General features: G+C 46.3%; 1 protein-coding gene across 6 annotated transcripts in view; it reads left to right on the top strand.

Annotated features, from left to right (window-relative positions):
* The window catches only part of SEMA5A (semaphorin 5A), a 482,742-nt gene that overhangs the window by 88,130 nt on the left and 368,243 nt on the right, over nucleotides 1-26,369 (top strand). For all 6 annotated transcript variants that reach the window (XM_040493869.1, XM_040493822.1, XM_040493829.1 and 3 more), the window contains exon 2: nucleotides 23,809-23,887. The gene's annotated coding sequence lies outside the window, so the exon portion shown is untranslated. The remainder of the gene's footprint in view (nucleotides 1-23,808; nucleotides 23,888-26,369) is intronic.

Below are 26,369 nucleotides of genomic sequence, written 5' to 3'. Positions count from 1 at the left end.
CTCAACCGACTGAGCCACCCGAGCACCCCTCCCTTAAGAGTTTTAAAATATCATTTCTGTGCTAGGAAATTTCTATGTTAAATGCATGGCATAGATGGGAGATGCCCATGACTAAAGACATAAACATTTTCCTAAATGCTGTTAATAAATGATGTAGTCATCTTTGGGGTGTGATCCAAAGAGAAGCCATAATGCTACTTGTTTAATAAAGTTCAGGGAAATATAAGACAGCAAATAGAAGGAGTAATTTGTAGCATACTCTTTATGAGAATAGCAAAATAGATAGTAGAAAGCAATCAAATTTAAGTCTTAAAGCAATAAATAAGCTAAAATTTTTCTAAACATTATTACAAAGGCTTATTGGTTTCTTATCAGTAGAGGAATATAAGGCTTGAATATAGGGTGGTTGGTCCTTGAACAGTGTGGGTTTGAATTGTGAGGGTCCACTTAACGTGCAGACCTTTACACGTCTTTTCCCTTCCTTGTGATTTTCTTAGGAATATTTTCTTTTCTCTAGCTTTCTTTAATGTAAGATTAAAGTATCTGATACATGTAACATACAAAATATGTTCATTGTTCATATTATCAGTAAGGCTTCTGGTCAACAGAGGTTATTGGTGGCTAAGTTTTTGGGAATCGAAAGCTATATATGGATTTTCAGCTGTGCTGTTGGGGGTGGGGCAGGGTTGGCACTCCAGTCCCCGTGTTGTTTAAGGCTTAACTATATTTATTTTCATTTGCTTATGTTGTGTACTTTCAGTGACAAAAGCAGAATGAATTTTATGAAACAAAGAACTCTATCATTTCTAGGAGCCAGAAAATATAAACTTGGAACATTTGGTTCTGTTTCAAATTGATAAACATGTCAAGATGAGGAAAACATTTCCCCCATGCCCCCAAAATGGAGATGTGATTGAAAACATTTTGCTCTGTATACGTAGCAAAATATTCCTACTTGGATGTGTAACATACTATATTGCATGCATTTTTAGAATTTTTGATGGAAGACAGAATTCATTTATGTAAACATACCAATCATGCTTAAAGTAACTCATAATTATGCTTTTAAAAAATAGTTTGATATGTATTGCTAGGGATTGATTTGTGTCCTCCCCAAATTATACGTTGAAGCCCTAACTCCCAATGTGATGATATCTGAAGGTGGGGCTTTTGGGAGGTGATTGGGGTAAGATCCCTTCATGGTGGGTTAGTGGCTTTGTAAGAAGAGACACCAGAGAGCAAGAAGGTGGCCTCCTCTGTAAGTCAGGAAGAGCATTCTCACCAGGGACCTTAATTGATCTTGGAATCCTAGCCTCCTTAACAATGAGAAAAAAATTCCTGTTGTTTAAGCCTCCCGATCTGTGGTACTTTCTTATGGGGCGCTAATTAACTATTGCCTTTACATAATGTTTCGTGTTTGGGAGAGTATATTTAATCCGTAGGATATGCTGAAATTGGGAGATGTTTGCTTGAATATAAATGGCTTTGTTCTGTGTAAAATACAAATAACTGGATTCGTGGTTTTATAACTGTAGTCTTGTGAATTTGTTGATAGTTTTTCTAACCCTGAGCTGCTAACATAACACAATTTAGCAATACCTTGCTCCTGCCTGTTCAAACACCCAGATGCTTCAGTTAACACTATTGCTGACATCAAAATCTCAACCTCCTCGTACATGTTCTAGGGATGATTTATAGGATGTATCAGAATTTTGAAAATAAGTTTTGACAGTATTTGGTGGGTCACGTTATAATAATTATAGGTCAATTAACGACTGAACTATCCGTGGTTAGTAACTAATGACCAAATGTTGATATTTTGATCTTAGGCAACTTTCTTCCTCTTACTTGATTAAAGCCTTGCTATCTGGAGAACCACAGAATAGTGAACAGAAAATGCGAATGAGCCATCTGTAATGCTTCATTTTATATTGTAGTTAAAAATAGTCTTATTAGGGGCGCCTGGGTGGCTCAGTCGGTTGAGTGTCTGACTTTGGCTCAGGTCATGATCTCACAGTCTGTGAGTTTGAGCCCCGCGTCGGGCTCTGTGCTGACAGTTCAGAGCCTGGAGCCTGCTTTGGATTCTGTGTCTCCTTCTCTCTCTGCCCCTCCCCCGCTCATGCTCTGTCTCTCTCTCTCTCTCTCTCTCTCTCTCTCTCTCTCTCTCTCTCTGTCAAAAGTAAATAAACATTAAAAAAAACTTAAAAAAATAGTCTTATTAAAGTCGGGCATTTAATATATATATGTGTGTGTGTGTGTGTGTGTGTGTGTGTGTATATAGTTTATGATACACAAGTTCCATTGAATAAACTATTATATAAGCTTATTAAAATTTTTGTTAATATTTTAATTTTATTTTTGAGAGAGAAAGAGTGCAAGTCAGGGAGGGGCAGAGAGAGAGGGAGACACAATCTGAAGCAGGTTCCAGGCTCCGAGCTGTCAGCACAGAGTCCGACGTGGGGCTCAAACTCACAGACCATGAGATCACGACCTGACCTGAGCCAAAGTCGGTTGCTTAACCAACTGACCCACCCAGGTGCCTCTAAGCTTATTTTAAATTAAATTACTTGTGTCATTATATAAACAGCTTGAGTTTTAATGATCTGTATGACTTATCTATTAATATATTGAAAGATTACAACAAACTTTGTGACTTAAGAGAGCACACATTTATTATTATGTCACTGGGTCTGTGGGTATGGGGTCTGGATATGGGTTAGCTGGGTTCTCTGTACTGCTGCAATCAAGGGCAATTGCCTGGGGTTGGGGTTTCATCTGAAGGCTTGACTGGGTAAGGATATGCCTCTGGGTTCACTTGGGTTGTTGGCAGAATTCATTTCCTTGTAGTTGCAGGACCGAGGGCTTTATTTTCTTGCTGGAGGTTTCCTGCACCTCCTTCTCGTGTTGACTTCTCCAGCGTGGCTGTTGGCTTTTTCAAAGCCAGCTGGGGAGGAGGAATCTCCAGAAGGCGGGTATTGAAACCTTGTATAATATAATTGTGTAATCACTCATATCTTGTCACTTTTGCTGTATTCCATTGATAGAACCAAGTCACAGGTCCCACTTACCTTTAGGGAGAGGCATCATGCAAGAACATGAACATGTGGAGGCCGGTATCCTGGGGACTACCTTCCATTCTCTCTGAGACAGGGCCCATCAATAGCTTTCTGGGAGACATTTCTAATTTAAAAAAAATATATGGTTTTATTTGTTTTTTTTTTTTTTTAATTTTTTTTTCAACGTTTATTTATTTTTGGGACAGAGAGAGACAGAGCATGAACGGGGGAGGGGCAGAGAGAGAGGGAGACACAGAATCAGAAACAGGCTCCAGGCTCTGAGCCATCAGCCCAGAGCCTGACGCGGGGCTCGAACTCACGGACCGTGAGATCGTGACCTGGCTGAAGCCGGACGCTTAACCGACTGCGCCACCCAGGCGCCCCGGTTTTATTTGTTTTTGAGAAAGGGAGAGGGGAGGAGAGAGAGAGAGAAAGTACAGGGGAGGGGCAGAGAGGGCGGGGACAGAGGATCTGAAGCAGGCTCCGCACAGACAGCAGCGAGCCTGATGCGGGGCTTGAACTCATGAACCCTGAGATCACTACCTGAGCCAAAGTCGGATGGATGCCTAACCGATTGAGCCACCCAGGTGCCCTGTTTCTAATTTTTTAAAGAAAACCATGTAATTATGGGTAGATTTAAAGAATAAGATTGGATATTAGAGAGTAGCCTTATGCTCTGTTTATTGCCACTGGTATTGATACAAACCTTCGTGGTCCATATTTTATCTTGTAAAAAGAGATCAAATCAAGGGCTGAGTTTGCAAAGATTCCCTGAGCCAGTTTTCATCAAACGTAGCTTATCTTCTCTTAAGTGCAGGCAACAGTGGCCTCTGAGGCTGTAAAGGACGTCACTGTGGGCACAGATTTGATTGTAAAACGTGTGCGTCTCTGGGACTCCCTGCCCCAGCCTTGCAGGATCTTCCACCTGTCCCTTAGCGGTCATTGGGTCCCCCAAATATTGGTGCTCGTGGATGCTCTGTGGAGTCGGCTCTGCTCTCTACGGCAGCTCAGGGCCTCCCTCGCATCCTGCAGATTTGGCTTTGAACGGACAGATCTGGCCCTTTTCGGAGACTTTCCTCATCCGTCCCGGAGCTTCAGCTTATGGACTCGTCATATGGGCCCGGGTGAGTGGTTTCATGGGCAGCCTGACCATAAGCTGCCCGAATTTGCTTGCTGACCATGCATGGATGTGTGCCCGCCACCTGTGGCTCACAAACCGACTTATGATTGATGTGTTCACACAGCGGGCCAGTTTAAAATTTGAGGCCTGTGCGTCGTTGGCCCCTGCTCGTTGAGTTTCAGGCAGTTACCTCAGGCTTAGACTTTCTGTATTCTTCTGAAATTTTGAGAACGACTGCAAAAGCGGTCAGATCAATTTTTAAGAGGTAGCAGACTTGAAGATTTAGGACAAAACTACCATCACTAGGGGAAAGCAAGGGGACCCGTCTGCCAATAGGTCTTTGGATCCTTACATTTAGCAAAACGTTCTCGAATAAAGAGGGGACATGCTGAGTTTTACTTTATTTATTTTTTTAGAGTTTATTTGGGGGCGCCTGGGTGGCTCAGTCAGTTAAGCGTCCGACTTCAGCTCAGGTCACGATCTCGCAGTCCGTGAGTTCAAGCCCCGCGGCGGGCTCTGGGCTGATGGCTCAGAGCCTGGAGCCTGCTTCCGATTCTGTGTCTCCCTCTCTCTCTGCCCCTCCCCCATTCATGCTCTGTCTCTCTCTGTCTCAAAAGTAAATAAACGTTAAAAAAAAATGAAAAGTTTACTTATTTATTTTGAGAGAAAGGGGGAGAGAGAAGGTCAGAGAGAGAGAAAGAGAGAGAGAGGGAGAGCACGAGCAGCAGAGGGGCAGAAAGAGAGGGACAGAGAGAGAATCCCAAGCAGGCTCTGCACCACCCGCACTGAGTGACATGGGACTCGAACTCACGAACCTTGAGATCATGACCTGAGCCGATACCAAGAGTGTGATGCTTAACCAGCTGAGCCACCCAGGCACCCCGGGCATGCTGATTTTTAAAGAATAAATTTCCTTTGTACTTTATATGAAAAACATGTCCTGTGACTCTTTTAAGACATGTGGCCCTTACATACTACAGAGGGCATCAAGATGATGTTTTTTAGTGTTTTTTTTTTTTTCTGGATAAGTTGCTAGGAAGACAAAGATGTCATGATAGGCATAGAATGAGCTTTTGCAGTTGCAGAGTACAGAGGAAGAAACCAGATTCCCAGACAAGTAGGTTTTCTGCCCCCAAAATGGGCATTGAAGAAAATAATTTGGGGGCGCCTGGGTGGCTCAGTCGGTTAAGTGTCTGACTTGATTTCGGCTCAGGTCATGATCTCGCGGTTCCAGAGTTGGAGACCCACATTGGGGAGCCTGCTTGGGATTCCCTCTTTCTCTCTCTCTGCCCCTCCACCACTCATCCTCTCTCTCCCTCTCTTCTCTCTCTCTCTCAAAATAAATAAACTTGAAAAAAATTTTAAGAAAATAATGTGACATATGGACTTCATTTTATAAATTAAGTCAGGAGGCCCAGGAAGGTGAAGTTGCAGACGTAGGCTCATAGAGTAGATGAACTTCACCCTTGGCCGTCGGGACCCCTTTGGGGTAAGAAACCATTCCATTTGTTACAGTGATAATCATGTGGAGGACCACCTTGGAGCCAGGGACTTGGCACACATTGTTTTCAAAACTCAACTTTCCTGGAAACTTGTTCCTGTTATTATCCCGCTTCTATCGCAGAAGAAACTCAGGAGAGTTTATTAAAGAAAAAGTCCGTGCTACACGGATAGAAAGTAGTGACATGTCTTGACCTCACAGTGCCCTCCCTTTCCCTTTGGGGAGCCTTTTTCGGAGCTTTCTTAAAAAAGAGGGAGTCATGGGGTGCCTGGGTGGCTCAGTCGGTTAAGCGTCCGACCTCGGCTCAGGTCATGGTCTCACTGTTTGTGAGTTCAAGCCCCGCGTCGGGCTCTGTGCTGACAGCTCAGAGCCTAGAGTCTGCTTTGGAGCCTCTCTGTCCTTCCCCTGCTAGTACTGTCTCTCTCTGTCTCTCAAAAAATGAATAAATGTTAAATTAAAAAAAAAAAAAAAAAGAGGGAGTCCCTTGTAGATTTACTCACATGGAACAGTTCTGGATGGAGGACAAGTTCTGTGTCTTTTAAGTGACTTGGGAACTTCCGGGCCACAGGTTGCACTTCTGGGAATTGAACTCACAAGCAGCAGGTGTGAGCACAAACAGGGAGACCACTTCTTTTGCAAAAGCCCTGAAATCGGTCCACAGTTGGGCTAATTTGCTAGGACTGGTTTAGACAAATGAAGGGGTAACAGTATTAAGACTCTAGAAGCTTTCAGTGTCCTAGGGGCTTAGAGGGGAACTCAGGACTAAGGAAGTTTTCATGGGGAGATAAAAGTCCAGTTTAGTCTCTTTGAGGAGCAGGGTCCTTGTGAGGATTCCTCTCTTTGATCCTGTTCTTTTTCAGGGAGGCTGTCCTCTGTTGTCATTTAAACACCTCATTGAAGGGCGGTTTCCGAACGGTTTTCAAAATGATGTCTGGTGAGGTCTGGTGCTTCTTGAAGTTTTCCCAGCACTGGGTTTGCCCTCACTTTGAATCACAACGTTTATTTTTCGAAGCTTTAGTGGCCGGGCCCTTCCGTATTTGTTATTGCAGCTGGATCGGCTTAGACCTTCCTTCTCGCCCCCCGTCCTGTCCTTTTGTGGTTTGGGGTAAAGTCCAGCAGCTTTAGGACCAGGCTGGAGGGATGGGGGCTGGGGGGCCAAGACCTGGGACACATGCGCTTTTTGTCAGCTCCCGAGGCTGCAGGTGTCCTCAGTTACGCTCCGCCGGCTCCCCAGAAATGTTCCTCTCTCCCCCGTTTCCTCTCTCCGCCCCATGTGCTCCTTGAATTCCCTGAAAGTCAGGGTTTTTAATTTTCTCCTTTTGTTACGTTTTGTTGTCTGCTTCCAATTACCCCTGTCCCTTTCCCCAGCCAAATCCTGCTTCTCACCTGCACCCGGAGCCTGACGCTCGCCTTTACAGAAGCAATTATTTGCAGCCAGTTGCAGAAGAGAGATTAAAGTTCCCAGAAAGGCAGGAGGGCCACGTGATGTGTACCTTCCTTCCCAGGCTGGGCGAGGGACAGAGCAGCTCTTTGTCAGGCTGGGTTGTAAGGCACTCCAGTCCCGCTGAAAGATGAAGCTGGTGAGTGGAAATTCTGCAGGGAACCCAGAAAGATGTACTTTAATTAGAATTTATGCCCCAATCTAAGTCCTGTAACTGTTGGCTTCTGGGAAACAAAGAGCCGGCTCCCGCTGTAATTGGCAGACAGAGGCTTGATTCTTTGTAAGCACCTTCTCTGCATAGTCACCAGACTCTTTTGATCATGTTCTTCCTTAAGTGCTTTATGCGTTTCAGGCTCTCCAGATAATGTGGCCCCTGCTGACCTGCTCTCCCTTCCCAGAAGGGTCTTCTGTACGTTTTAGTCAAATGCCGACCGTTTCTCTGCTTTTCGGTCCAAAATCTTAGCAGCGCTAAGCCCCCCTTTCGTGTTGCCACGGGATCTCTTGAAAGCTCCCAGTTAACTTATATACACACACATCCTTATTTTTAGCATCTAGTATTCCAAGAGATCAGGGAATTTTTAGAGCCAGATTTGGCTGAAAACCCAGATGGAATAGTCATTTGAAAAAAAAAAATTCTCACAATTTCTTATTACAGGATTGCTTGATCGCAGTTTGAAACCCTTTTCCTGTTCTGGCCTGTTCCCGTTGGCACATCGCCGTCCCATCTCGTCTTGGTGCTTACTCTAGAAATCAGCCAGCGGTACGCTAACCAACCAGGAAACCCCGTGAAAAGTGTGGTTAGTTTGCAGTATTCACAGCCTCGGGGCGTAGGCAAGAGAAAGCCCCGTCTGGTGCTAGTGGGATAAAAATGTTGGTGCCTGACTCATATCCATAACTCTCGGGTTTGGTTTATCGCTCTTCCAGACTATTCTGTTTGTCTTTGAGAATGCCTTCGTGGAGCTGGCCAACTTATCTTTGTGAGATCGTGATAGAAACTCCTCTGCTGGAACTTGGAAAACAGTATGCTTTATCAGTTTCTTTTCTTAGTCTGGAGACACATGTGAACCATTTCTGTCATTTTTTGCTCACTTTCTATGATGACCGACCGTGTAGAGGTGGAAGGGGAGAGCCATGTTCCCATCACTTTTTCCTGACGAAAGAAGGAAAGTCGTTTAAAAGGAAGACAATTCCAGAAGGTGGTAGTTCCTAAGATTATAATGAAAGGGGAGGAGTTGCTAGCGAAGAGCTGGAAGGCCATCAGGACACAAGAAAGGAAGGGCTTTGGACCCTTTTCATTCTCGGCCATATATGGATTACACTGCACGTTTTGCTTTTGTTGTTAAAGATTCCAGTGTACTAAAAGGGACTCAGTTCGATTAAGACTTCCTGGACTGGAAAAGAACAGTATTCACTCTTCTGTACCAGTTTAACTTTCTCCTTTATGTGCTGTGCAGTGAGGACGCACTTTCCTCACATTTGACGGATGACGGATGGGAATATGTCAGAGGGGGCCACGTGTGACGTGTGCTGGGATTGGGAAGTCCAAGTTAATAGCCTCAGTTGTTGGGAATATATCGTCACAAGTGTAATGAGACACAATCAACTCTTTAGACTGTAATCATCCCTTAAATCTCCGGAGCAAGGATCATTATCTGCTGCAGAAGATGGGGATCTGGTTCATATTACATAGCGGGAGCTCTAAAGAGTCCTGCCATCCAAAGCCAGAGCCTTCATCCGGCAAGTGACCTTGGACACCAGCTTGTCATCCCTGATGGCCGGTAATTGTCCAGATTTCGGTTTCTGAGGGGTCTAATTTTCACTCCAGAATGACTGCAGGAAGGTCTCTGCCCACGGTGGTGCCAGACAGCCAGGCACCAGGTTGCACGGCTCGCAGCTAGCGTGGTGAGTCATGTGCTCTGTGCTCCTCGGGAGCAGGAGGGCAACATTTTGCTTTTCAGGAATGATCAGATAGCTCGTGTCTTTCAGGTTCCTGTTGCCTGGACCTAATCTCTCTCCACGAAGTGATCCGCACTCCATGCACACAATCCCACAGCCCCGCTTTACTCCAATCAGCTCCTGACATTCCCGGGTAGAGCTGGGGACACTGTGGTGGTGTTTTTGCTCGTGTCCTTCGTTTACAGTCCATCCTTCTCATTCATGGTGCTCTGCTCTGTAAGTTCATCGTGAACACTGAATCAGCCAAGACTGACCCGTCACTCCTAGGGGCCAATCAAGGTTAGGCTCTGATAACTTCTGGTCACATTGGCCCCATCAACCTGCCACTAAAGAACCTTGCTTTTTGTTTTTTGTTTTTTTAAAGTTTGTTCATTTTGAAAGAGAAAGAGAGAGAGAGAGAGAGAGAGAGAGAGAGAGAAGGTCCCAAGCAGGCTCCACACTGTCAGTGTGGAGCTCAACACGGGGCTGGAACCCACAAATCATGAGATCATGACCTGAGCTGAAACCAAGAGTTGGAGGCTTAACCAACTGAGCCACCCAGGCGCCCCTAAAGTACCTTGTTTTATGCGTGTTTCTGTTTAAAGACACCTAAGTTAATTCATTAGCTTTGAACTCACAGACAGCGGCACCACACATTTCGGGGTTACAAATAAATTTTAGCGGATGGGTGAATTCACAAAAATCGAATCTGTGAATAATGAGGAGAGGAGGAATTCTTTTTTTTTTTTTTTTCACAAATATCCGTTACCACAAGAAAGAAGTCACGCCTGGAGTTACCTGACTTCTTTTGTACTCTGAATCTTGCGGGTGCAAAAGTCGATCTTTAAGCTTGTGGTGATGAAGCAGGATTTTCTGCTGCCCTGTTTTTGGTGGTTGCAGCGAAAGCGATGGAAAATGCCATGGCCTCTGGAGCTGCTCTCAGGATGTTCCGTCTTTCTGGGTGATGAATTAGGTCCCTTTGGAAGCTTTCCTGCCTGTCCGTCTGGCATCATTATATCTAGACTTCAGCACTTCCTCGTTGAACAGGGAGGAGAGGAGTGATTTTGAAGCTTTTGTAAAAAATGGCACCTTGAATAACCAGCTGGGCGAGGCGAGAGGCACATCTACCCATCTGCCCAGCAAGGTGTGAACAGCACGTACCGCCGATGGTTAGCTTACAGTTTCACCTTTTACTTCCTGTTTTCTCTTTAAAGTTGCTTTAGGAGAGCATGGCTGGAAGCTGAAGGAGAGTTTCATGTGGTCGGGGGTCAAGGACGTGGCCTGATTTAAGGGAGCCCACCCACCATGACTTTGCTTCTAGCATCATTGTCAAACCTCCTGCCGGCAACACTGTGCCGGCCTCCGGGCCCTGGTGGGGGCTGTTGGGCGCAGGGTCAGGAGGAGCTGGGGTGGCCCGCGTTCTGCTTGCGAGACTGTGTGTGGTCAGGTGCTGGGCCACGCTGGCTGAGGTTCACAGCTGTTGCTCCCCAAGCTGCTGACTTCCCTTGGCCGGCCAAGGTCGGCTTGGGAATTCCTGCCGAGCGTCTGGTTCAAGGATGCCTGCGGCTCCTCGGCAGCCATGTGTCTGTCAAGGCAAATTGGAATTGAGGAGAAGGGGGCTCCCTCTGGTGCTTTCAGCCGCGACGAAGAGATCGGCTGAGCAGTGACGGTTTCCGTGACTGTCCTGCGGGAGGAAAGCTTACGTGCGTCCTTTCTGTAAGGGTTTGAAGCCCGATGGATTAGGCGTAGTGGGAAAACCATTAAGTGACTTGGATTTCCATCATGACTGTTTCTTCCCCTTTACTGAATGGTTCAGATAGAGCCATGGTCCCTACCTGCTGGTCAGCTGGGTACACCTTGGCTGAGCGAAGAAAGATGGTCTGGAAGTTGGCACTTCCCAAGGTTCGCAGCAGAGGGAAGTCATGAAATCTGAGCCCTTCCTGACCCTCTCCTTTCTCATCTTAGGGTGTTTATAACTGGTTTGTGTCCTTTTAGCTTCTGTGGAAAGACCTCCGTGTACCGCAGAATAGGAAAAGAGAAGAGACCTAATCTGAAGGGGGTGAGGGGTGTCTGTCTATCAAGGAATGGCACTAATATTGTGCTATTTTATCAGATGATGGCTTGGTGTTTTCTCTTAGGAGGCATTGAGAAAAGCAGCTGTCACCAGAATCTCATGTCCTGTTTCTGATTTACAGCTCTTCTGTAATCTTTGGAAATGGCACACGACTTGAGAAATTGTCAGTAGATAATGAACAGCCAGCCATGCCCCTTCTTCCGAGGGCACGCTGAAACACGCGAGGGAGGAAATGGCCAAGAGGACAAGACGTTTTGTTCCTAGTACAACAACAAGTCTTAAATCGCCTCCTCCCTCCCCATAATGCATTCAGCTTTCCATTCGAATGAGGGGTTTTGTTTATGGCTTAATTTCCCTGATGTCTACAGTGAGCGTGCACAGATAGGGCAGTCCCTGGTTGGGTAGTAATGTCTCTGATGCGACAAAGGAGGGTCTCGGCTGAGATGCTGGATGTCTGCTGGTCCGGGGGAGCGGACGTGGACGAGAGCCTGACTGGACAAGGGTGTCTTAGTCCAACCCTTGAGTCTATATAGTTTGAAACAAGAAAAAAACCCAAAGCAAGGGCAGGTCTGTGTACAGCTGTCGCTGGGCTTTATTTTCTGCATAATTGTCTTGTCTTCTAGGCTAGAGTTACAGAATCTTGACTCAGAGCTCCGGATTCAGGTGTTAGGCTTACTACTCTCACGGAGTAGCATCACCGCCATAGGCGTAAAAAGTGGTCAATCAGAATTGTAACCATAAACTAACAGTCAAAAGACGTAATGTTGAGATTAAAACGGGCATTTGGGAGTCAAGCATAACGTGCTCCCAAGAACGCATTGATTATCTGGTGCTTAGTTACCTAAAACGCTTTTAAGTTTTTAATTGGTGAATTACATCACCACTTCATGTTCGTTTTGGCCAGAGCACATACACGTTTTCCGTAGCCACGTGTGATGTAGGAAGCTGGATGGTGAGGAGGGAGCCCCTTTAAATGTTTTTCTTCTAGGCAGCTGCCTGGGGGGAAGGGACACAGGAGTGGGTGGGGAGGGGTGAGGCAGTCAGCCAAGGGTCAGGAGCTTTCAAGACGCTGCACTTGTGAAGGTGCCCGAAGCCCCTGATTATAGAGAGCAGAAGCCCAGGATGCAAGACTGGATTTTGTCAAATCGGTGATGACAGAATTGCGACAGAGGAAACACTCAGTTTAACTGAACATCATTCATTCAAAAATGGGAGTGACTTTTACTTAGTGATTCTCCTGGTATTTATGAAAAATGGATTTACTCAGGGAATTGCCTGAGAGTCACGAAGGTGATGTTTATATTACCGGGACAGGTCTTTTCCTGGGTGCTCACTGGTGGCCACTGGGTTGGCCTTGCTCTCCTGCTGTGACTGTTCACTAGAGCAGCCGTCTGTCCATGGGGACACCTGTGAGCATGGGGAGAGCCTCTCGGGGTGGAAGAGGCTTCCCCCAGGGAGCCTGTGAAGGATCCTTGTGTATGCCGGCTGGCTTAATAAAGCCGGAAGAGGGGAGACATCGGCCGGTTTGCACAGCAGAGCCTGTAATAGACTTGGGTTTTACAAGAGTACGAACGGGGGCCCAGAACCTGTGAGAATAGCATCTGGAAGCTGCTTCTGAGACTTGAAGACCTTCTAAAGAGACGCAAAAAAAAGAAGTTTATTTTCAGTGAAGATGGGATCGAGGCAAGCCGGGTGTCTCTGGGCCAGGCAGTGGGATTTTGACTCCTCAAGACTTCCTGTCCTGCACAGCCCCCATCCACGCACTCCTCCCCGGGCACCTGCTGAGTGCCTGGCGTGCCCTAGACCTGGGTGGGGAGGAGGCAGCATCTCGGCTCTGTCCGGGTTTAGCTTGCTCTGGGCGATATTGATGGAATGGTGATGTCAAACAGGAAGGCTGTCTCTAGAAGCTGACTTTAGGTCATCCCCCTCGTCTGTTAACATTTACACACACCCTGAAGTAAAAAGAGGGAATTGTCATCAGATGGCCTTCTGGAACGTGCTCATTGATGTGGGCCTGGCCACGGGGATTCGAAGTTGAGTAGTTGAGTAGGACATAATGGCTGCCCTTGACACGGGGAGGCCAGCAGGTAGACAACAGAGGGTGGTAGGAGGTAACCAGAGGCAAGTCTGGGTGTCCCGTTCACGAAGAAGAGGCAGTCACATCACACGGGGACACCGAGGACACGTGTAGATTTCAGGGGGCCAGCAGGGATGTGGGAACAACTCTGGCTCGAGTGATGAGGGGAAACCAGTCAGATTCAGTCCGACGGGCAAGAAATACAGAGTTCTGGATTCAGATCAGCTGCATACAAATCGCAAGGAGGGCACTTACTGCCCCCAGCAGCTTGTCAGATTGAAAGAACTAAACAAACCAACACCAGTGGTCAGTTTCATGCCATTCTTTGAACAGAGGAGGGGGTTGTTTTCCTGACGGTTTATGAAGAGGAAACACAAACCCAGCCCCACCGTGGGGGGCAGGACGGACACTCTCAGGCCTGGTCCCGCGCACCTCGCCTGCGTTGGCACATTTTCTGGCAGAGCGCGTCCGTGGAAAATGATGAGACATCGTTCTGTGTAAAACGTGGTCCGCGTTCCAAAATGGTCTTGCCTCCCTTCCAGTTGCTTCCATGGAATGGACTTTTATCGAATGGGGTGGTGAGGGATTAACTGCGGCTCCTTTCATAATCTGTAAGCTCAGAAACTTCCCAGGATTATTCAGCACCGCAGCCCCAGGTTTGATACCGTAGTAAGTTGCTCAACAAGGATTTGGAGACGGATGCAGGGAATGAGGGGCCACCGTTAAGTCAGCCTCCGGGGCTGAGCGTTTTAAGGGTGTGTTTGCAAAGAGAGCGAAAGAAGCTTCTTGCCTCTTAGAGAGGAGGCAGGCTTACACGTCGGGGCACGCCCGGCCTCCTGGTACCATTTAGTGGGTCCGATCTGTTCAGATTGTGTCCTTGATGGAGCTGCAGGATGGGCAGGGCACTTCATGACTAATCTAAGGCAGCTGACATAGTTGTTTTTAAACATAAGGGGAGCTGGGCTCTTCTTCATGGGGAGGACGTTTCAGTACTGTTTGTGCTGAAATGGACAACATGACTCCTTGCCAAATGTAAAAAAAGAAGATCTTTTTATTCCCCCGCATGTGTAAACCCTCTAAACACAACAGTGTTCAGAGGAAGGTAAGGCACCATCTGGTTCGCTGCGTAGTAGCCTATTTCTTATTTTTGTTACTAATTTATACTGAGAGGATGACACATAGAACAGGATGAAATTTTTAGTTACGCAACACGCCCAAGGATTGTTAAGCCCTCTGTTGTCTCAGAAACACGAAAGACACCCTTAGGTGGGATGAGTCCCATCCCTGAGCACCTTGGCCGATGCAAAACGGGCCGTGTTTTCCTTGTGCAGGCCTCGGTCAGCACTTTTGACAATGGAAGACCCAACAGGTAATTGGGACTAAGTTCAGCAGGATTTAGAAGTCTCGTATTCTTCGTGTCTTTGGAGGGATGAAGGTATTGAAGTGACTCGGAGTATTTGCTGGGTTGAAACCAGAAAACAACACCGTTGTCTGACTTCCAAGTCCAAACACTATGTGCTTGGCCTGGATCACCCTGTGCCATGTAGAACAGCAGCCCTGGGCTCAAGGTACATACAATGCATGAAGTCGTGGAAAACCGAGAACTGATACAGACCAACGTGCATGTTGGATTGCCTTACGTGGGTTTGTAGTAATCTTTTTTTTTTTTTTTAAGTTTATTTGTTTATTATGAGAGAGAGAGAAGAGAGACAGAGAATCCCAAGCAGGCTCTGCACTGTCAGTGCAGAGACCTACATGAGGCTTGATCCCATGAAACCGTGAGATCATGACCCGAGCTGAAACCAACTGATGTTCAACCAACTGAACCACCCAGGCGCCCCATGTAGTAATCTGATTGCCCTTCCTGAACTGAAGGAGAACATCTTTTCATTGCTCTCTACTGAGTTGGAGAGAGAGTGTCTTTTATGGCTAGAAATTTCCAAAATCCTGCCATCTGCTCTTATTTATTTATTTATTTTTTGAACGTTTATTTATTTTTGGGACAGAGAGAGACAGAGCATGAACGGGGGAGGGGCAGAGAGAGAGGGAGACACAGAATCGGAAACAGGCTCCAGGCTCTGAGCCAACAGCCCAGAGCCCGACGCGGGGCTCGAACTCACGGACCGCGAGATCGCGACCTGGCTGAAGTCGGACGCTTAACCGACTGCGCCACCCAGGCGCCCCATATCTGCTCTTATTTTTTAGGAAAATATTTTTCTGAGTGATTTAACCCATTACCACTTCACTAACCGTTCTTTGTGAATTCTGTGGTCAGCCATCTTTCCAGGGAAAGATACAGCCTTCATGTCTCCATGCTTTTCCTGCAGACCTTTGACTCCGTTCAGCTTTGTGCTGGGAAGGTTTTAGCGTCAGTTAGTCGTGGGCTTGATCTGGGGCAGACATTTCCCTCTTCCTATGGAGCGACCGAAGGGCTGATCTAAGAACCCAAGCCCTTCCTGTCTGCTTTAACAGAAGTTAAGTAACAATAGTAGCTAAATACTTTTTTTAAAGTTAAATTTTGATCTAAGAATTAAATCTTGAGTTTAGATTTAGAGTCGAATCTTGGCTGGCTTTTGTGCGGGCAAGCTACTGTTTACAGGGTAGGTCTTATTGGGTACGTTGTTCTGAATAAGTAGGAATTGAGAGACCACATTTTTCAAAAAGCCTCAGACACCCCTTCTCCTTCTGGGTAGCGAGATTTTCGTCTACAAAGGATGGATCAATTTAGCTGTCAAAATGAAAGCTGAGAGGCCAATTGCCCATGCAAATTATCCACTTGTGCAAGCCCTTCAAAATTGCCTGCACGAAAAGCGAGCCTGCCCTTTGGAAATTTGGCACATGGTGGCAGAAAGAAGAAAGTAGTCACTCTTCAGAGATGGTGGTGTCCTTAGAGAGCCGATTTTAGAAATTGCTCATTTCGAGCGGTTCCTTAGTTCTTGGCAACTTATTTGCTTTAATATAAGAAGTCGTTTCTGCTCCCTCTCTTTCTCTCCCTCTGTTCCCATGTGTCTTGGCGGCTCAGAATACATCTCATCATCTGATGTGGGAGTTAGGGGATGGGAGGTGTTTCGCTCGAGCTTTACTCCAGCCCCTGAGGCGCGATCTGTCTCCTCCAGGGTCAGCAGCTCCTACCGGCTTTCAGTACTCAGCCAAGGATGACTGTGCACAAAGACCAAATGAAAGACAATTGGGTTGCTCTCTTCCCAGATGCTAAGATGAGTCAACGCTTTGAGAAATGAAATCTCAGCTTCTGCCGTCCGTTTTCCGCAGGCCTCAGCTGTGTTTAATGTTTGCAGGCCACCACATTTCACAGTGACTGTCACCTGTCTGATGGAGGGAGCCGTCTCGGTGGGTCTGGGTGTGAAAGCTCCAAATGGAAGTGTTTTCTCTTTGTCTTTGGGCTCAACTTTCGGAAGTGCCTGCTCCTCTGTTTGGTAAGGTAGGATTTTCCTCTGCTGGTCTGAGAGCCAGGTGACTGCATCATGAAGTGACCCAAATGTGAGGCCCGGTGTCTCCATGGGATGATGCACTGTCCATGGAGCCCCAGCCGTGGCTGGGGCTGCTCTCCAGGTGTTCCTAAACATTGGCCCTAAGACAGCCAGGGGTTTATGAAAGGGAAATTGTGACATCTGGCACTGGTCTTTTAATTTTTTTTAATGTTTATTTATTTTTAAGAGAGGGAGAGAGAGAGAGAGAGAGAGAGAGAGAGAGAGAGAGAGAGAGAGGAGGATGGATAAAGAAAGAGAGAGAGAGAGAGATACAGAATCCGAAGCAGGCTCTAGGCTCTGAGCTGTCAGCACACAGCCTGACGCAGGGCCCAAACTCACGAACCGTGAGATCATGACCCGAGCCGAAGTCAGAAGCTTAACCGAATGAGCCACCCAAGTGCCCCCGGGCACTTGTCTTTTAAAAATGCTCAAGTATGGCAACCAAGGTGTCAATACATTATATTTAAAAAAAAAAAGGATGATAAAATTGAGACTGGAACAGTAAATGACTTGCCCAAGATTATAAAAAACAAAAATGCTCCTGAGATAACCCTCAAAGTGATTCTTTAGTAGCCGGTATGGATCAATATGCGGCATTGTTTGTACAGAAAATAATCGCCTGGTGACTAAAGAGATCATGTCTGATTCAGGAAAAGTCCCTCCAAAGGGTGAATTCCTGGAGCCCCAGAACCCTTCCGCGCGACTCTGTCTTGATGCTTGCCATTCTTCCGCACATCCTGTGCTCAGCTGTGATGTAGGAGAATGTCTGGTTGACCATATATACCGATAAGGAAAGGAAGGCAAAACCGTTTCCTTTTTGGGTAAAGTGTTACTGTATAGTTACAGCTTTCAACACCTGATTTAAGTGTTTTTTGCTTTCCCCCCTCTCTGTACATTGTTTGTGTCGCACACTCACGTGTAAGATCTCTGGCTTTCAAAAGCCACGGCTGTTTGCCCTGGTGCCGTGCTAATGAAAACACTGCTTAATTCAGATGCTGTTGGCAACTGCAGAATTTGGCTGGGGGGCCGCACAGATTCTATCCGCTGGCCAGTGCACGCAAGCCTGTGGCCGAAGGAAGATCTTCCAAAAAAGGGGAGAATCCTGGGGCGCCCGGGTGGCTCAGTCGGTTAAGCAACTGACTTCGGCTCAGGCCATGATCTCGCGGTTCGTGAGTTCGAGCCCTGCGTTGGGCTCTGTGCTGACAGCTCAGAGCCTGGAGCCTGCTTAAGATTCTGTGTCTCCCTCTCTCTCTCAGCTGCTCCCCCTGTCTCTGTCTTGCAGAAATAAATTAAAATCATTAAAAAAAATAAAAATAAGAGAAAAATCCTGAGTTGGGACACTTTTTAATGCTGCTCTCAGCATTTACAAATCGTAATGGCAAACAACGTTCAAAGTTTAGGTGGTGATAGTCAACTGAGCAGCAGACCTATCTTTAAAAGAAAGCAAAACAACTAACTTTAAAAATTTGAGCCCTAGGGTGCCTGGGTGGCTCAGTCGGTTAAGCGGCCGACTTCGGCTCAGGTCATGATCTCGCGGTCCGTGAGTTCGAGCCCCACGTCAGGCTCTGGGCTGACAGCTCAGAGCCTGGAGCCTGTTTCAGATTCTGTGTCTCCCTCTCTCTGACCCTCCCCTGTTCATGCTCTGTCTCTCTCTGTCTCAAAAATAAATAAACATTAAAAAAAATTAAAAAAAAATAAAATAAAAATTTGAGCCCTGACCTTGTCTTGAATGTAAAGCAGTCAACAGTCTTACATTTGGGGAGATCGAAATGAACCCACTCCACTGGCCAGACCCTAACACCAGCTGGCATCAGCCTGGGGCCCAAGGACGGGGGCTGTCCCTCAGACGCACTTGGGATGGGACTGGACAGGCCACCACTGTCCCCACATACATTCTTCATCACCTCCTGCTGTATGGGCCTTTGCTTTTCCTCTTCCCATGGGTTTCCTGAATGCTCGAAGTTTTGCTTAGGAGTCTAGTGGGTGCAGCTGGGAGCAGAGGTCCATCCTCCTCCCTCCTGCCAGGGGCCAGGCTGCCTGCAGTGGCTTATGTCCTTCAGTGTCTGCACCTTGTCAGAGCGGCCGGGTGTCTGTCGGCTGCCTCTTGTGTGTTCGTCCCCGACCCCTCTCCTTTTCCTATGTGTCCTTCCTTCCCCTGTCCCCTGTCCCTACTCTCTGCCGTGTTTCCCTCAATTCTTTTCTCTGTTCCTGCTGCTGGTACCTCCTTTTCTTTCCTTATTGGCTGGGGCTTTCTGACAAACCCTCAGCCTGCAGGAGCCTGACTTCGCTTCGGGCAGCATTTTTCTTTACCCATTAAATGTTCACTGATGATTTCTCCGAGCACTGGCCAGCGGGGCACGTGTATTTGAGGCGAACAGTGGAGATGGTCAGAGGTGAGTTTGTGCAGGAACAGCAAAGTTAGGGACCGTGTCAGAAAGGGGCACCGTGTGCACGGAGAGAGTCCTTGATTCCCTCCTGCCCCCATCCCCGTCTGCCTGTGGATTCCCCAGAGTGTTCTTCCCAATGAAACCAGTGGCATTGGACCAGTGAGCAAACAACAGTAATATCCTTTACTTAATTTGTATTTTAATTCATCGATTCACAGATTCTCATTGATGACGTTACCGTCTTACATTCAAAGACATTCATTCCTCATTTGCCACGCAGTTTCTAGGCTGTCTCTACACAAGTAATATTTTGTGAAAATGGTCTGTGATTTATAATTGTGTGGGTTTTTTTTTTTTTTTTTTTAAGTTAGCATTTTAACACGTGGAATTCTCAGCGACGGCTGCTTCTGGCCTCCGCTTCCTCCTCTTCTGGTGTGTCCCTCCACGGAGCTGCCGTATCGATCTTCCTAATTACCACTCTCCTTCTGGTACTTCACTGAGCTTTCGGTGACGCCCACCCTTTGGATGAAATCTTATCTTTTTCTCATGATGACGTTCCCTAACTGGCTTCGTTTCTCCTCTGTGAGTTCCTTGGAGTGGTTCCTTGAAGGAATCTTCCTCCAACTCGGCCATGCTTGGGAGTGGCCTCGCACACATGCCCATTGATGCTCTCCCTTCCTGCCCTTCCGCCTTGGGTCCCACTTGGAACCCATTCTCCTGCTGGCTTTCTGGTTTTCCTCCACAAATCTGAGGACAGGACGGCTTTCTGTCCGTGGTCCTCGCAGCTCTAGTCCTGTTTCTCCACCTTAGCTGACTTGCTTTGTTCCCCCGACCCCGTTCAGTCAGCACTGTTGCAAACTCTCATGTGCTGGCCCCATGGTTGGGGTTTCCGTCCACACACCCTGCCCCACTGGTGGTACTAGACATTGGCACTTCAACCCAGCATGGCTCTGGCCACATGGTTCTTTGTTCCGTATGAGGATGCGTGGGGATCCCTGTCTCATCTACTGCCTGCTTCACCTGTAATGCACCCCCCACTCCAACTACGTCATCGTCTCCTTGAATATCCCTTATTTCCCAGATCACGTATCTCTTCTTCCAGGAAGCTCTCCTTGCTCTTCTGCCTGGAAGCAACTTCCTGTCCTCCAATTTCAGAGGGTCACAGCATCACGTGGCAAGGATGAGCTCCCGAGTGCGTAATTGGTTCTTGCTTTGTCTTTTTACCACCTAAAAAAAACCCCAATTAAATCGGGTCTTGAGAGTTGTTACTATACATTGACTACCATGGGGCTGTGCTGTACATGGAAGTTAACTAATTGGCTGAATACAAGATGTTCCTTAGTTGAGCCCTATGGCCACTGGGAAAATTCTAGCAAGTTGGGAAACCCTGGTCCAACAGTTTATGGGTTTCCTGAGCACCTGGTGGGCTTTCTTTCCATGACTCCATTAAATATCTTTATGATACCAGGTGGTCTCATCCGTTTTCCTTTTAGGTCTTGTGATTTTACTGTGGCGCAATTGTTAAATTGAGCTTTTAAGACTGGCCTGAAATTTTCATTTCTCTCACGTATCTGTAGAAGAAAGGCCACCTCTCAGCTGACCTTTGGTTTCTAGAAGAATGTTTAAATCTACATTTTTCCTCATTCTGATTAGGTCGGGCTGGGGAGGTTGCATATTTTTGCAGAAAGCCGTGTGCTGATGGGCACTTAATGAGTTATAATTGATGTTTAAGTTTTATTTATGCATTTCAGTGAAGAGAGCGTTTTAAGAGCCTGTGAAGGTGGCTACAGGGTGCAACTTCTAGGAAGGGGGTTTGTTGTTTGTGAATCACCACGGGCTGCTGCACGGCTAGTTCTCGCACAACTGTGTGACGCGGTGGTGTTTCTGGAGTGAGTCTGAGAACTCTGATGCAGAGGACTCAGGACGCCGTTTTGACTGAAGTTGATCCTAAGCTAAAAGACAAAAGAATAAGAATAACATGGGATTGAGTCAAATGGGGACATTTATATTTTAATAAAACATAAGCCATTTCTTGTTTAATGGGCGGTTAAAGATCCACTTTAAAATATTCCGACCTCTAGCCCGAGGCAACCCTCTGGGGCATCGTAGTTTCTTTACCTTTTGACTTTCTTCGCAGTTTTCTAGAAAATATGTCAGTGATTTCCGGTTTATACATCAGTTAATTTGTGACCTTCCTGGGAGAAGGGGCACCTGGCTGGCTCAGTCCAAGGAGCACGTGCCTCTTGATCTCAGGGTTGTGAGTTCGAGCCCCACGTTAGCTGTGGAGCCTACTTTACCCACCGAGCCATCGTCCGTGACTTTAACTTAGGTCTTTGTAAGCTCACACTACCTCGTTTCCGTGGCTTCTCCGGAGCCCACACTCCTCGGCACGTGTGGGTGCCGTGCTCAATGTGGTGTATGCCTTTAGAGGGAGAAGCAGTCACCCAGGCAAGGGTTCACCTTCCAGAGTAGAAGGTCCTCATGCTGTTCACCTGACCGGCAGGCACCAAGGTGGGAAAATGTCGTTTTCACTATTGACGGAAACATGGGCATAGGAAGACCCTTTCAGGGCATGTGCCCCCAAATCCTGCTGCGGGAACTGGTTTCCAGTTTAAGCCGCAGATTCCAAAGGGAGGTGTGTTTACACCAAGCCCTGTGAACTCGGTGGGGGGTTTGGCCACTTGAGTGTGGCCTTTTCACAGGGAAGAGACTGGATTTTGAAGCCAGAAAGTTGGAGCTAGAGTCTCCGGCCGTCCATGCTGTGGCTGTCCCTGCCTGGATTGAGCAGGGACATCCTCTCCCTGCACTGTTTATCTGGTGGCGTCGATTCTGAATTTTTACGGTGTCCTTTTTGGCCTTCGTGTCTTTCGCCACTTAAGAGGCTGGCCATCCTCCACAGGCGTGGCCCTTGGATGTCCTAGCTGAGGGACCACATCAGCTAATTTGTGCCCTCACTGAGGGAGGATAGGAGAACTCAGCCTCCAGACCTAATTATCAGCCCTGTTTTAAGTTTAATTCTGACACACGCGGGTCTATAGAAATTGCCAGGAATTCCTGGCACTAACGGGTGGCTGTGTCCAACCCTGTCACTTAAATCTTGATAAAGACATAAACAAAGAAACGTTGGTGCTCATTTTAAAGCAGATTTTAGGGCGCCGGAAGAGAGGTTGGTGTATTGAAACACGCCATTTTATAAAGAAGTTCCAACTAACGTGTCTGTTGCCACACCCAAAGGAGATGTTACTGGGGTGGGAGAAAGGAATTGGCCAGTCCTAGGAATTTTTCCTGGGCTGAGCATGCCTTCTCACCTTGGGGAGAGCTCCCTTACTCCTCTTTTGGCCTCAAGGGTTCGCATCTGTACCTCCTCTTTTCCAAAGGATGATGTCATGGGCTTTCAAGCACTCAGCCGGGACCACACTGGGCTTGGCTGTGCTGCAGTGTGGGAGCGCACCTGTGCTGTGCGCGCGTTTCTGGGCAATTCTGAATGTGTCGCCTTGGATTTGCCCCCTTTGCTTCCTGTGAACGAACCGAAAGCACCTCATGGAGGCAAGGAGCCTCATGGAGAGACAGGGTCACTTAGCCACCGGCTACCCTCTGGCCTCTGAACCTCAGGACTTCCAAAAGGCTGATTTCACCAGATATAAAATTTTACAGACTTCCAGATGCTGTGATTCATTTGATTTTCTGCAGGCAGATGGTCTTTAGGTAATTACTGAAGTAGACAGTGTGGGAATCATTGCATAGAGGAATAGCCAGAATGTTCCAGAATGTTCCAGGAAGTTCTTGTCTTTTTTTTCTCATAATTATTCTCAGCTGCTACCCAAGGGTATGTATTGGGATAGGCAGCATCAGTGTGTTCCAGGCTTATGGCAGCCAGGAGCTGACGAGCTGGGAGAGTAGAAAGAAACCACACGAACTAGGACAACAGAGTAAGCGTGGGGCCATGAGGGGCAGTATTTGAAGTAACGGGCATCCTTTGGTACACATGGACGTATTTCTTTATGAATCAGAAACTGAAAGTAACCTATTTCTTCGACTTCTGGCATACATTGTTCTAGGGAGGCTGGTGTCTTGCATTAGTCTGTCACATCATAGTTCAAGTTTTTAGGATTTTAATATGAAACCGAGGAGCTTGGGTAGAGATTACTTGGTCGAATGAGATTACTTGATTTTATGGTTTACAGTTCTTTTCCTTATAAGGTCTCACATTGTGCGTCATATATATTAACGTGTAAATAAAAATAGAAGCTCAGATTTTTGGTATAGTTTATTCTATACCTTCTGCCTTTATCTCTTATTTTTCAAATGCATTGCTTAAGTACAATATAGTCTCCAAAATGGGATGAAAGAGCTACCATAAAGTGGGTAAATTCACACAACCAATCTGAATCTGATGTTCACAATGCTTAACGTAATTCACACGGGTTTGAAATGATGGTCCTTTTGGTCGTTTCATGGGACTTGTTTCCATATGTTGACCGCATTTGAATTTTTATTTCTAATTTTCTGAAGAGAGAGACCCATTGGTGCGTGGGATATTAGACTAGGATCATGGTGTTGTGATTTCCAAGCTGTCCTGGGTCGCTTTGCTTTCAGTCTTCACTGCTAAAGCAGCTTGCGCTGGTTGTGCAAGGTGTTGATGGAACTTTCTAGAATTGGTAAACAGTGACCACAGCCTCCTGTAACATGGACTCATAGGATCTATTTTTTTTTCTCTTCTTTTTTGCAGTGCTGGTGTGTGAGTGCAGGTGCTGTGGATCCCAAGTGTGATACATGATCGAGGAAACGCTCCACCCCTTCCCTCCTTGGTAAGTCAGACACCTCAATGGGAAACGAGGAAACCGATGGTTGTATAGATGGAGAGTGTGATAGCTTATGACATAGCAACACTCGCCTCTGCTGTTAAAAATGGCAGTGAAGTGGGGCGCCTGGGTGGCGCAGTCGGGTAAGCGTCCGACTTCAGCCAGGTCACGATCTCGCGGTCCGTGAGTTCGAGCCCCGCGTCGGGCTCTGGGCTGATGGCTCAGAGCCTGGAGCCTGTTTCCGATTCTGTGTCTCCCTCTCTCTCTGCCCCTCGCCCATTCATGCTCTGTCTCTCTCTGTCCCAAAAATAAATAAACGTTGAAAAAAAAAAAATTAAAAAAAAAAAAATGGCAGTGAACGAGCAGGCTTTCAGAAAGGAACCGAGACATGGAGAGGTTAAGTAATCTGCTCAAGATTTCACAGGTAGTCAGAGGTAGAGATGGAACTGGAACCCATGTTCTTTTTTTTTTTCTTTTTAAAAAATGTTTATTTATTTTTGAGAGAGAGAGTGAGAGAGAGAGAGAGAAGGCGGGGCAGAGAGAGAGAGAGAGAAGGAGAGAGAGAATCCAAAGCAGGCCCTGTGCTGTCAGTGCAGAACCCAACGTGACTTGAGCCCACAAACCGTGAGATCATGACCTGAGCTGAAGTTAGAGGCTTAACCAAATGAGCCACCCAGGCGCCCCTGAACCCACGTTCTTAACCCTAACAGAGTACTGCCTCACAGAACTAGCAATGCCTTCTGAGAATAAGGCAGACACGCTTTTTAATGTTTTCCCTTACTAGAAATACTCATGTCCTTAAGGAGAAGGTCACAATCATAAAAAAAAAAAAAAAGAAAAGCTCACAATAAATATTAAGAAGTTTGTTTTTCAAACAGCAATCTAAATCAGGAGAGGGCAAACTTTTTCTTAAAAGGGTGGCATAGTGAATATTTTAGGATTTGCAGACGAGACGTAAATGAGCAAATGTGGCTGTGGGGCTCTGTTCTAGTAAAACCTTACTTACAAAGACCACTGAGCTGGATTTGGCCCTCAGGCTGTAGCTTCCTGAGCCCTGATCTGCACACTTACAATGCTCAAAGATCTCACACCACTGGGGAGAATGAGTGTGTTTCAGTGGCCAGTAGGTATGAGTTCTTTAACAGAATTTAGCTTGGATGCTCAGATTTAATAAGTGACTTTTAATGAAGTCTACTGTAACTGCAAAACCTACCCCTTAGAGTAAGTGCATTTAGTATCCAGTGCTCCACCCAAGTGTATTAATGCGATTCCAGCCCCTAGACGACAGCTTTGCTCAAAGCAGCCTTGACAAGCATTGTTCCTTCAGTGTATTTTGTTAGTCTAGAACGTATAGCTCTTTTACGAAATAGATTCAGATAGCATTTCCTCTTTTGGTGTCTGTACTGTTTCTCAATGTGACATTTTTATTTTGTACCCTTAAACATACTCTTGCTTATACTTATTAGGGCAAACATGCAATGATTTTGGGCTGTCTGATAATTGTGTTGCTCAAAAGTGCTCCGGTACCAAATCTTTCTCCTTTATTATGAGCAAAACCAGATGTTAGTAAGAGTCAAGTTGGAACAAAGTTGACATAGTTAAATCGCGGGGTAACATGGCGATCTCCTTTGCCACACGCATCACACGAGATGGTTCTGTGTTTTGCGTACCTAACTTTTTCTTACAGAAGGATACTTCTGACACCTGAAGGCCTATCTGATGATTGGACTGGTTATCATCAAAAAACATGGGCAAGGGAGAACCAAATAGTTTAATAGCAATAATATAAAAGGTACATTTAGATTATAATAGTAACAGAAAGCTATATAATGGTACCTTATTAACTGGAAAAAATCAGGTTGCAAAATAATATATTTAATAAAATTCCATTCCTCTTACACACACACACACACACACACACACACACACACACACACACACAATCTGTGCACATAAATACATGTGTGTTATAGAGTCTACTAGAACATGTATCAATATGTATCAAACTCTAAATGGATTATCTCTAGGTTTGAGGATGCTTGCCTTTTTTTGAGTCACACATTCACTCTCAAAATTATTCAGGAGTATTATACTTTCACAATCTAAAAAAATAAAAAATGAAAAAGAAAGGAAGAAGTGAATGCTCGTCATAAAAATTATGTAAAAAGGGGGGGCGTCTGGGCGGCTCTTCAGTGTCCGACTTTGGCTCAGGTCATGATCTCACACTTTGTGGGTTTGAGCCTCGCTTTGGGCTCTGTGCTGACAGCTCGGAGCCTGGAGCCTGCTTCGGTTTCTGTGTCTCCCTCTCTCCCTGTTCCTTTTCCACTTGCGCTGTGTCTTTCTCTCAAAAATAAATACACATTAAAAAAAAGAAATTATGTAAAAGAAGGGGAAAATTTCACCCATAATGACTTTGACAAAGACAAACACCATTGTCATTTCATGCAGTCTTTATATATATATATATATATATATATATATATATATA

Source organism: Herpailurus yagouaroundi, unplaced genomic scaffold (assembly GCF_014898765.1).
Source record: "Herpailurus yagouaroundi ecotype Mexico unplaced genomic scaffold, PumYag 29, whole genome shotgun sequence".
NCBI lineage: Eukaryota > Metazoa > Chordata > Mammalia > Carnivora > Felidae > Herpailurus > Herpailurus yagouaroundi.
This window is presented reverse-complemented; position numbering and strand designations above follow the sequence as displayed.